The sequence below is a fragment of the Papio anubis genome, chromosome 2, assembly GCF_008728515.1.
Source record: "Papio anubis isolate 15944 chromosome 2, Panubis1.0, whole genome shotgun sequence".
Taxonomy (NCBI): domain Eukaryota; kingdom Metazoa; phylum Chordata; class Mammalia; order Primates; family Cercopithecidae; genus Papio; species Papio anubis.
Window position 1 is genome coordinate 11,682,622 of NC_044977.1, and position 13,442 is coordinate 11,696,063.

General features: G+C 38.3%; 1 pseudogene; it reads left to right on the top strand.

The window, feature by feature from the left end:
* The first annotated feature begins 1,614 nt into the window (after positions 1-1,614).
* Positions 1,615-13,442, top strand: part of LOC101001591 — a 38,352-nt pseudogene continuing 26,524 nt past the window's right edge.

Sequence of the window (13,442 nt, forward strand, 5' to 3'; positions counted from 1 at the left end):
ATAAAATTCCATTTGTTTAAAGCTTTAAACAGGTAGAAAGAGTGTACGTGATAGAAGTCAAAATAGTGGTTAATTTTAGAAGTCAGGATAATAACTAGAAGTCTTCTGGGGTATTAATGATGTAATGTATATCTGGTGTCTACACGGTTGTATTCAATTCATAAAAATATTTTGGACACAGTGATCTTTTCACTTTTCTACTTAAAAGTTTATTTTGTATATATATTTTATATTTTATATACATATTTTTATTTCAAATTAAAAGGTAAGTTTATTATATTCCAATTAAAAAGTGCATTTTTAAAAATTGCTAATTAACAAAATCTAATTTAGAAATATGTCACTTTTTGCTTCTTCTTTCCTCTTTTGAAGGGTAATAAATTTTGCTTTTAATTAAATATAAATAGCTATAAATACAAGTATATAATATTGAGCGAAATTATCTGGAAACATACCATAACATTCATCTATTTTTAAGTGTAGTAAAGAATAGTGTGATGAACCTTCAAGAACTCTAGTTTTCTTTAAGTGTCATATGCTTTACATTAAATTATATTTTAATGAGGTATATAATTTTTAAATTAATTAATATACCTGAATAGGTTTCAAATAAGCTAATTCGGTGCTCTAGATGGTCATATTTTTTCAGGGATGATCACTTTTACTATAAAAGCCACTATTTTTTACAGTTTTATATGACCAAATTTTACTGATCAGCTACAGTCTAGCTATACAGGTCTCAACCTGAAACCAGTTTGGTTCTTAGAGAAAAAAAAAAAAATTCCCCAAATCAAACTACTTTTGATTTAGTTATTTGTAACTTGTTATTCTTTTCAAAATTGCTAAATATTGTTATTTGCCTTAATGTAATAAAAAAAATAAACAAACAGAAAACTTAATGTATTCTGAGTTAGGAGACCAGAGTTCTAGTGTGATCTGTGTTTCCGGGTGAACTTGGATGAGCCGTTTAAATTCCCGTATGTCACTTGGCTCATTTGTAAACGTAAGAGCGGTGGATTTTATGTAAGATATTCCCTCGCTTCAGTAAATATTGGTGCAGACAGTTAAAGTTAGGTAAAATAGTAAAACTGATTTAAACATGGCTACACTGCCTGAGAAAATTTTTATGTATGAAACACTCACTTTTTATGATGAAAAGATAAATTGCCACATACGAAAAAAGTAGCAAAGCAAGACACCAAGACAGGAATCATGCCAGACAGTAAAACTGTTCATATTTATAAATTTTGAATCTAAAACATAACTTGTTATTTTAGGAATAAGCATGAGTATTTTTTCATTTCTAAACTGTAGCTGCATACCTAAACACCCATCCTGAAATATTTTCCAAAAAATTATGCAACTCTTTCAAATTTCATTTCAATGCAGTACAAACATTAATATTTTATCAACTCTATCTATAAAATGAACATTAAGAAAGATGAGTACCCACAAAGAAATTGTCAAAGGCAGCTATAGGTCAGGATCTAACAGATTATGGCATTTAAGATATGAAATTGTGTACAACTTTCTGGGACGAGATAAGTGAGAAAAAAGGGAATAAAAAAAGCACAGCAAGTTCCTCAAAATGTTATAGATAGTCACAAAGACGAAATGAGAATTCTGGTAGCCTTAAACCTAAACTGCTGTTATCTCCTCGATATGACTTCGCCGATTCATTCTGATCAGAAAGTTCTGAGTCTCTGCTTTCAGAAGCGGCAGCTTCAACATGTCAGTGGCACTCCTGCTTAGCTCATGAAAAGACCACTTGAAGGCTAGCATTTACAGATAACCAATTACTCCACTTTATAACACTTGCAATGAGATAAACACTAGCTGAAATCAACAGCTACAGCCATTTGATGTAACTCATCTTTTATCAAGTGATAGATGAGAATCATAAAATTATCTCTAGAAAACAAAATTCAAACCTTAATTTTCAGTTCGAGTTACACTTCTTTCATAAAGCATTAACTGACGTTTTCAATCAGATATTCTCTCTCTTGTGTCAAACCCATAGTTCATCTGGACATTTTTATGATATTTGTCGTTATCGTTGTACTATAGTGATTTGTGAATTTTTGTTATCTGACCTTATCCCATCCCTAGTTATCTTGTTTGATCCTTAAGGACGAGAATTATCATTACTCTTCCTTAAATCTTTCACAGTGCAGTATAGTACCTACTCAATACTATTAAGTGTTTCTTGCTTAAACAAGTAGGTGAGTAAATAAATGTTCTGATTGAAATAAAACAAAGGATGAAAATCAATCCCAATAGTAACACATCTTTTAAAAATGATTAGACTAGAAATGAACATTATACCTTCATTATATCTGTGTTATTTCTTTAAAAACCTATCAAGACAGTATGTATGAAAAAACTATGGAGACAGTATGTAAGATTGGTAAGATTTCATATGGCCGCATGATGAATAAAAGGGATTTATAATGCTATGCTCTTCTTTTCTCTGTATATTCAAAATATGTCATAATTTAAAAATCTCTGGGACTCAAGGCAATGCTAGTATTTCAATATATGCAGAATAGCACACTACCTAGATTGTGTTATTTACCTTAATAAATATATATATTAAATGTAGATATTTGGCCGGGCGCGGTGGCTCAAGCCTGTAATCCCAGCACTTTGGGAGGCCGAGATGGGCGGATCACGAGGTCAGGAGATCGAGACCATCCTGGCTAACACAGTGAAGCCCCGTCTCTACTAAAAAAATACAAAAAAACTAGCTGGGCGAGGTGGAGGCACCTGTAGTCCCAGCTACTCAGGAGGCTGAGGCAGGAGAATGGCATGAACCCGGGAGGCGGAGCTTGCAGTGAGCTGAGATCTGGCCACTGCACTCCAGCCTGGGCGACAGAGCGAGACTCCGTCTCAAAAAAAAATAAATAAAATAAATATAGATATTTATATATAATATATATTTACATATGCATACATATATTTATATGTATACACACATATATGCATATATATATATATGAATGAGATGGAGTCTTGCTCTGTTGCCCAGGCTGGAGTGCAGTGGTGTAATCTCGGCTCACTGCAACCTCCACCTCCTGGGTTCAAGCGATTCTCATGTCTCAGCCTCCCGAGTAGCTGGGACTATAGACGAATGCCACCATGATCAGCTAATTTGTTGTGTTTTTAGTAGAGAAGGGGTTTCACCATGTTGCCCAGGCTGGTCTCAAACTCCTGACCTCAGGTGATCCACCCACTTCGCCTCCCAAAGTGCTGGGATGGGATAACAGGCAGGAACCACTGCACTCACCCTTAATAACTATTTTTTTAAAAACAACGTAGCAACCTATCACTAATATAGAGATAACATATGACATCAACTACAAAGAACAGAGTTAGGAACCAGCATAAAAAGACCTCTAAACCAAGTAAAAGAGGTTTTAAAAGTTTTGTGAAACAGAAAATACTGGTTTACAAGATTAAAAACAACAACAATAAAAAACAAATCCTTAATGCATTATTCTAGTAAGTTTTGCTACACAGCTATCATATTCATGTAATATGTAAAGGATCAAATGTAAAAAATGGACACAAGAGAAAGTCTGGAAAATTATAAAATATAGAGCTCCCGAGGACATTTGGTAGAATACATTATTTAGGAAGCCTTGCAACATTTGGTGAACAAATGGTGAAATTGTACTTGGGGATGAGGAGCAAAGTAATCAATTCTATTCAATACAATCATTACAAACTCAGAGAAATAAGAATTATATATTAGAAAGAATTGTATTTTTGTATAATGATTAATTTTGTAAGTTTGAAAAGAATGATTAGGTTCCATTTACTTGGAAGACCTTATTTCTTGGTAATTCCACTAAGGCCAATTCAACTAAAAGACACATTTTTGAACTCCTACTAAATGCCAGAAATTGCTTATAAGGTGCAAGTGTGACTGGAAATTTTAATAAATTCTGAAAGATACAGAATGAAAAACCCTCAATAAAGCCCATTTTTGTGAAATCGCCTTAACAAGGTGCTTTATTCAAATATGCAAGTCAATTGAGGTACAAAATAAAATTTCATTGAATGTATTTGGAGGAAATGAAAAACACTTGAGATCTATAAAGAGTCTGTCCTTCAAACGGATAAGGGTTATAGCAAGTTTTCTGTAGGAATGGCATTCTATTCAAAAGCAATATAATGTTTTTGGCCCAGAAAGACCTGAAACAAACACTCCAATATTAATATAATAATATACAGCCCCAGAATCACCTTTATAATCATAATCTAGCAAGAGGTATTTTTCCCTCATTTAAAAAAAAGAAAAATAAAATCTCTGTTTCAAAACAAGAGCTGTAATAGAAAGAAGAGGAAGGATGACTTAAAAAGCCAAAGAAATTACACTTAAAATAATTACGTGTATTTTTAAAGTTTTATGGGTTTTTGAGCTTCATTTAGTCCAACCTCTTACTTTATAGTTGAGAAAATGAGATTTGCTGACTATTAATCAGTTTCAGATACAAACCTGAAACCCAGTTTTTTTGACTGCCAGTTTACTTTGACAAGATCCCTTTCAAAACTTAAAATACATCAAATAAATTAAATAAAAACATTTGTTCTCACTTCAATGATGTGATGCTTATATATTTTCACAGATATTTATGAAAAAATCTAAATAACATATACCGTCAGTTCGGTGTATCCAAGCATAAAGAAACAGTAAATTTTCTAATCTAGAATCTTGTCTGCAGACCAAGTGAGCATTCTAGCAAGACAAAGCAATTTAGTATAATAACAGAAAGAAATTACCTCTAAATGCTTCATTGTTCTTTCAAAGGTGCTAAACGATATTCCTAAAACCCACAGACACCCACAGAAAACTTAGCCTGATGTCTACAATATATTTTATTGGCAGAAAAAGTAAAATAAAAATATATCTGAAAAATCACTTTAGGAATGTCAAACAAATTTTAAAAAATTATTTGTATTGGAAGACACTAGAGTAACTATAGACAAATTCATTGTACTTTAATCTTTCAGAACATAATATTAAATTTATACAAGAATCTTACTTTAAGAGTAAAACTATATTCTATATTATTTTTAAATATTTAATGTACTATCATGAATATGATTAATTTAAATTCTGAAATTATTAGACTGTGCTTTGAAAATAATTGACCTCACACTTTAAATATGTGCTTATTTTTTACAGAGAGATAGATGAGAAGTCTTTGGACTTGAAAACGGTTTTGGACCTGAAAGCTTTGTCTGTAGCCCTAAAAGCCAGATCTAAATTCCACATGTCATTTAACTTCTATGAAATTTAGCAACTTAAATCTCTGTAAAATTTGCTTTCTTGGTTTTCTCTTCTGCAAAAAGGAGACAATATCTTCAGGGGCATTGTAAACTTCAAATAAAAGTTGCTCATAAAAGTTTGTTGAAAAATAATACAACAGGTTTAAGTCTCTATTCTTTTTCAATACAAATTATTAGTTTATGTTATGTATAAAAAGAAGGGCTTATCACGCCTGTCATCCCAGCACTTTGGGAGGCCAAGGAGGGTGGATCACCTGAGGTCAGGAGTTGGAGACCAGCCTGGCCAATATGGTGAAACTCCATCTCTACCAAAAATACAAAAATTAGCCGGGCATAGTGGTGGGTGTCTGTAATCCCAGCTACTCGGGAGACTGAGGCAGGAGAATCGCTTGAACCCGGGAGGCGGAGGTTACAGTGAGCCAAGATGGTGCCACTGTACTCCAGTCTGGGCAACAAGAGCAAAACTTCATGTAAAAAAAAAAAAGAAAGAAAAGAAAGGTTTAAATTAATGTAGCTTTTAAGACTCTTTTAGTCAAAAAGTCCAGTTAAGCACATATAACAGAGAGTCTTAAATTGTTATATTACCATATTATTGAAAAACTCCTGCCGTATGTTTTCATAAATTGAAGTTTAGTGATTATACTTATGGACGTAAAAACAGAAAATACCTTAATTGAAATATAAAAGAATACTTGAAGTCTGTTTACTATTAACTTTATCTAAAATGATTTGACTCATGCTTTACTCACCAAATCTTGCATTTTCTTCAAACACCACACATTTGGTAGTTTAAAACCCAACGGCTGGGCTGCTTCTGCATCTCCATGAACATTTAGATAAGAAATCAACTGTAACTCTTGTACATTGCTGGAGCGAAAAGAAATTGGTTCAGCCGCTTTGGAAAACTGTCTGCAAGTATCTACCAAAATTAAACATATGTCTTCCTTATGAGCCAGCAATTCCACTCCTAAGTATATATCCAAGAGAAAGGAGGGCACATGTTCACCAAAAGACACGTCAAGAAATGTATTCATAGAAACAATATTCATGATTGCTCAAAACTAGAAACAGACTAAATGTTCATCATAAAAATAGACAACTGAGGTTCTAAAATGGAATACTACACTGCAATCAAGGAAGAACAAAATACTGATACATGTAAAAATGTGGATGAAGCTCACAGAAATTATCTTGGATAAAAGAAGCCAGCCACAAAAGCACCCATACTGTGTGATTCTATTTAGAGAAAGTTAAAAAAAAAAGAAAAAAAAAGCAAGCAAAACTCTCCTTGGTGATCGAAGTCAAAATCATTACTGCAATAGGATGCTGATGTATAAGAAAACCAAAGCATGTGGCATCACTGGTCTTGGTACTGGGCAGCAGACAGAAGGAAAAAGAGTCTTGAAGAAATTGTTAGTGATGGCTGGAAAGAGAATGAAGACAATTTTATTGGAAATGAGAGAAAACACAATTTGATTTATATTTTTATGTTTTTAGAGGTATGTTTTTTTAGTATTTTTAAGAGGTTTTTTTTAATATAGAGGTATGGTTTTCTTAAAATATTTTTTATAGAGGTATGGTTACCTTGGTGTAAACATTTATTACAATTACATTGATGATCAGCACTTGCTGTTACAGATCATTTATACCTCAATTAACAAGATAAAAATGTATTAAAAAGACAAGATTATTTTTAATACATACTACTGGTACGTGTTATAGTTTAAAAGTTGTGTAAAAACAAAGCATTTACAATTTTTGCCATATGTTATTGTTTTCTTTTTCTTTTCTTTTCTTTTCTTTTTTTTTTCTTTTTTTTTGAGACAGGGTCTTGCCCTGTCACTCAGGCTAGAGTGCAGTGGTGCGATCACAGCTCACCATAGTCTCAAAATCCTGGGGTCAAGCAATCCCCCGACCTCAGCCTCTTGAGTAGCTGGGACTACAGGTGAGCACCAACATGTCCAGCTAATTGATTTAATTCTTTTGTAGAAACGAGGTCTCACTATGTTGCCCAGGCTGGTCTCAAACTCCTGGGCTCAAGCAATCCTCCTGTCTTTGCTTCCCAAAGTGTTGGGATTACAGGAATGACCCACTACACCCAGTTGTTATGGTTTTCAAATAACATGAGACCCACAACAGGTCTAGTTTATAAAAATTACATTGGGATTTTTCATTTATCTCAGTGTCGTGCCATCAACTCCTTGAATTATCCATGTTCCCTATATTTTTTAAATATTAGAATACTAAGAAAGCTTGTGTCTGCAACAAACGTAGGTGAATCATGTCAATAAAAACAATCATAAATAACTTCTTAGTCAAAATTTGTTGCCGTTATTTTAAGTTTGAGCTTTTTATGTAAAACGTCAAGATTTTACATCACATTAAAAAGGCTGATGCAATCAAAGACATCAAAAAAGACTTCAAGGGTCAGGGTGTAGTGGATTGATAGATAATCATCTAGGCGAGGAAGTTAAGGTAATTGGAAAACATCACATTAGACTTTGAAACATACATTGTGATGCACATGTACATGTGCAGTTTTTCATGTAGAAAGATGGCACAAATGTCCTTCCATTAATAAGACACCTAAACTTGTATGGTTTTTTATTTTTTTATAATCATTCTGTGATCAAAATATACAGCCCAGATGTAGCTAATAACAGTATTCCCTATATTTCCTCTCTCTCTCTCCTTTTTTTTTTTTGAGATGGGGTCTCACTCTGTTGCCCAGGCTGCAGTGCAGTAGTATGATCTTAGCTCTCAGCTTACTGCAGCCTTGACCTCTGTGGGCTCAAGTGATCCTTCTACCTCAGCCTCTCAAGTAGCTGGGACTACAGGCATGTGACACCATGCCCAGCTAATTTTTGTATTTTTTGTAGAGACAAGATTTTTTCATGTTTCCCAGGCTGGTCTTGAACTCCTAGACTCACGTGATCCACCCACCTTCGTCTCCCAAAGTGCTGGGATTACAGGCATCAGTCACCACACCAGGCCTTCCCTATATATTTTTATACAATATACATCTGAGCATTCTGAAGATAGTTCTTTCCACCTATTATGGGCTGAGTTGTGTCTCGCACCTGCAAATTCATATGTTGAAGTCTTAACACCTAGTACCTCAGAATGTGAACGGTATTTGGAAATAGGGTCTTTAAGGCATAATTAAGTCGAAATGGGAGAATAAATACGTCTGTAATTCACTGTGATTGCTGCCCTTAGAAGAAGAGGAAATTAGGACACCGGCTTGTATATGTAAAGACCTTAGGAAGACACAAGAAGACGGCTATCTACAAACCAAGGAGAGAGGCCCCAGAGAAACCAAACCTGTCACCACCGTCAGGTCTCTGAGCCCAACCCTGCACGTATACATCCAGATGGCCTGAAGCAAGTGAAGAATCACGAAAGTAGTGAAAATATCCGGTTCCTACCTTAACCGATGACATTACCTTGTGAAATTCCTTCTCCTGGCTCAGAAGCTCCCCCACTGAGCACCTTGTGACCCCCACCCCTGCCTGCCAGAGAATAACCCCCTTTCCACTACCTGCCCAAATCCTATAAAACAGCCCCACCCCTATCTCCCTTCACTGACTCTCTTTTTGGACTCAGACCGCCAGCACCCAAGTGATTAAAAAGTTTTATTCCTCACACAAAGCCTGTTTAGTGGTCTCTTCACACTGACGCGCATGACATTTGTTGCTGTGACTCGGATCAGGGGACCTCCCCTGGGAGATCAATCACCTGTCCTTCTGCTCTTTGTTCCATGAGAAAGATACACCTATGACCTTGGGTCCTCAGAAAAAACAGCCCAAGGAACATCTCACCAATTTTAAATTGGGTAAGTGGTCTCTCTTTACTCTCTTCTCTAACCTCTATCAATATCCCTCAACCTCTTTCTCCTTTCAATCTTGGCGTCACCCTTCAATCTCTCCCTTCTCTTAATTTCAGTTCCTTTCCTTTTCTGTTAGAGACAGAGGAGATGTGTTTTATCCATGGACCCAAAACTCCGGCGCCGGTCACAGACTCAGGAAGACAGTCTTCTCTTGGTGTTTAATCACTGCAGGGATGCCTGCCTGATTATTCACTTATGTTTCAGAGGTGTCTGATCACCACAGGGACGCCTGCCTTGATCCTTCAGCTTAGTGGCAAACACCACTTTCCTGGGGGGCAAGTACCCCCAACCCCTTCTCTCCGTGTCTCTACACTCTCTTTTCTCTGCACTTGCCTCCTTCCCTATGGGCAACCTTCCACCCTCCGTTCCTCCCTCTTCTCCCTTAGCCTGTGTTCTAAGCACTTAAAACCTCTTCAACTCACACCTGACCTAAAACCTAAATACTTATTGTCTTCTGCAATGCCGCTTGACCCCAATACAAACTCAACAATGGTTCCAAATAGCCAGAAAATGGCACTTTCAATTTTTCCATCCTACAAGATCTAGATAATTCTTGTTGTACAATGGGCAGATGGTCAGAGGTGCCTGATGTCCAGGCATTCTTTTACACATGAGTCCCTCTCTAGTCTCTGTTCCCAATGTGACTCATCTCAAATCTTTCTTCTTTCCCTCCCACCTGTCCCTCAGTCCCAACCCCAAGCATCGTTGAGTCTTTTGAATCTTCCTTTTCTGCTGACCCATCTGACCTCTCCCCTCCTCCCCAGACTGCTCCTCCTCATGTCACTCCCTACCAGGCTAAATCAGGTTCCAATTCTTCCTCAGCCTCCGCTCCCCCACCCTATGATCCTTCTATCACCTCCTCTGCCCACAGTTGGTCCATCTTACAGTTTCATTCTGTGACTAGCCCTCCCCCTACCTGCCCAGCAATTTCCTCTTAAAGAGGTGGCTGGAGCTAAAGGCATAGTCAAGGTTAATGCTCCTTTTTCTTTATCCGATCTCTCCCAAATCAGTTAGCATTTAGATTCTTTTTCACCAAATATAAAAACCCAACCCAGTTCATGGCTCGTTTGGCAGCAACCCTGAGACGCTTTACAGCCCTAGATCCTGAAAGGTCAGAAGGCCGTCTTATTCTCAATATGCATTTTATTACCCAATCTGCTCCTGACATTAAATAAAACTCCAAAAATTAAATTCCAGCCCTCAAACCCCACAACAGGACTTAATTAACCTTTCCTTCAAGGTGTACAATAATAGAGAAGAGTTGTAATTATTTGCCTCTGCTGTGAGAAAAACCCCAGCCACATCCCCAGCACACAAGAACTTCAAAACGCCTAAGCCACAGTGGTCAGGCATTCCTTCAGGACCTCCTTCCCCAGGATCTTGCTTCAAGTGCCAGAAATCTGGTCACTGGGTCAAGGAATGCCTGCAGCCTGGGATTCCTCCTAAGCCGTGTCCCATCTGTGCGGGACACCACTGGAAATCAGACTGTCCAACTCGCCTGGCAGCCAGCCACTCCCAGAGCCCCTGGAACTCTGGCCCAAGGTTCTCTGACTGACTCCTTCCTAGATCTTCTTGGCTTAGTGGCTGAAGACTGATGCTGCCTGATCGCCTCGGAAGCCTACAGGACCATCACAGATGCTTTGGGTAACTCTTACAGTGGAGGGTAAGTCCGTCCCCTTCTTAATCAATAGGGAGGCTACCCACTCCCACTCCACATTACCTTCTTTTCAAGGGCCTGTTTCCCTTGCCTCCATAACTGTTGTGGGTATTGATGGCCAGGCTTCTAAACCTCTTAAAACTCTCCAACTCTGATGCCAACTTGGACAATATTTTTTTCTGCACTCCTTTTTAGTTATCCCCACCTGCCCAGCTCCCTTATTACGTCAAGACATTTTAACTAAATTATCTGCTTCCCTGACTATTCCTGGACTACAGCTACACCTCATTGCCACCCTTTTCCCCAGTTCAAGGCCTCCTTCACATCCTCCCCTTGTATCTCCCCACTTTAATACACAGATATGGGACACCTCTACTCCCTCCCTGGCAACCAATCACATGCCCATTGCTAGCCCATTAAAACCTAATTACCCTTACCCCCACTCAGTGCCAATATCACATTCCAATATTCACTCGCCTGTTACAGCATGGCCTCTTAAAGCCTATAAACTCTCCTTACAATTCCCCAACATTACCTGTCCAAAAACTGGACAAGTCTTACAAGTTAGTTCAGGATCTGTGCCTTATGAACCAAATTATTTTGCTTATCCACCCTGTGGTGCCAAACTCATATACTCTCCTATCTTCAATGCCTCCATCCACAACCCCTCCACAACCCATTATTCTGTTCTGGATCTCAAACATGCTTTCTTTTCTGTTCCTTTGCACCCTTCATCCCAGCCTCTCTTCACTTTCGCTTGGACTGACCCTGACACCCATCAGTTTCAGCAACTTACTTGGACTGTATTGCTGCAAGCCTTCATGGACAGCTCCCATTACTTCAGTGAAGCCCTTTCTCATAATTTACTTTCTTTCCATCCATTTGCTTCTCACCTTATTAAATATTTTAACAACCTTCTATTTTATAGTCTCTCCTACAAATCTTCCCAGCATGACACCCTCCTGCTCCTTCAACAGCTATTCTCAAAAGGATATCTCGTATCCCCCCTGAAAGGCCAAATTTCTTCCTCATCTGTTACCTATCTTGGCATAATTATTCCTAAAAACACATGTGCTCTCCCTGCTGATCGTGTCCCGCTAATCTCCCAAACCCCACCCCCTTCTACAAAGCAACAACTCCTTTCCTTCCTAGGCATGGTTAGGTACTTCTACCTTTAGATGCCTAGTTTTATCATTCTGAATAAATCATTATATAAACTCACACACATACAGACACACACACACACACACACATACACACACACACAAAACCTAGCTGACCCCATAAATCCTAAATTCTCCCCAATCCCCTTTCAATTCCTTAAAAAACAGCCCTAGAAGCTGCTCCCACACTAGCTCTCCCTAACTCATCCCAACTCTTTCTTCATTATGCAGAGCCAAAGTGCAGGGCTATGTGGTTGGAATTCTTACACAAGGACCGGGACTGCGCCCTGTAGCCATTTTTATCCAAACAACTTGACCTTACTGTTTTAGGCTGGCCATCGTGTCTCCATGCAGCGGCTGCTGCCACCCTAATACTTTTAGAGGCCCTAAAAACCACAAACCATGCTCAACTCACTCTCTACAGTTGTCATAACTTCCAAAATCTATTTTCTTCCTCACACCCGACACATAGACTTTCTGCTCCCCAGCTCCTTCAGCTATACTCAGTCTTTGTTGAGTCTCCCACCATTAACATTGTTCCTGGCCTGGACTTCAATCCAGCCTCCCACAATATTCTGGATACCACACCTGACCTCCATGACTATATCTCTCTGATCCACCTGACATTAACTCCATTTCCCCATATTTCCTTCTTTCCTGTTCCTCACCCTGATTACACTTGGTTTATTGATGGCAGTTCCACCAGGCCTAATTGCCACTCACCAGCAAAGGCAGGCTATGCTATAGTATCTTCCATATCATTTCATAACCTCTTCCATGTAGGTTACAAGCCTCTAGCCCACCTCTTAGAACCTCTCATTTCCTTTCCATTGTGGAAATCTATCCTCAAGAAAATCATTTCTCAGTGTTCCATCTGCTATTCTACTATTCCTCAGGAATTTATCAGGCCCCCTACCTTCCCTACACATCAAACTCAGGGATTTGCCCCTGCCCAGGACTGGCAAATTGACTTTACTCACATGCCCCGAGTCAGGAAACTAAAATACCTCTTGGTCTGGGTAGACCCTTTCACTGGATGGGTAGAAGCCTTTCCCACAGGGTCTGAGAAGGCCACCGCGGTCATTTCTTCCCTTCTGTCAGACAAAATTCCTCAGTTTGGCCTTCCCACCTCTATATAGTATGATAATGGACTGGCCTTTGTTAGTCAAATCACCCAAGCAGTTTCTCAGGCTCTTGGTATTCAGTGGAAACTTCATACCTTGTACCATCCTCAGTCTTCAGGAAAGGTAGAATGGACTAATGGTCTTTTAAAAACCCACCTCACCAAACTCAGCCTCCAACTTAAAAAGGACTTTTACCACTTAACCTTCTCAGAATTCAGGCCTGTCCTGCGGATGCTACACGGTACAGCCCATTTGAGCTCCTGTATTGACACTCTTTTTATTAGGCCCCAGTCTCATTCAAGACACCAGCGCAA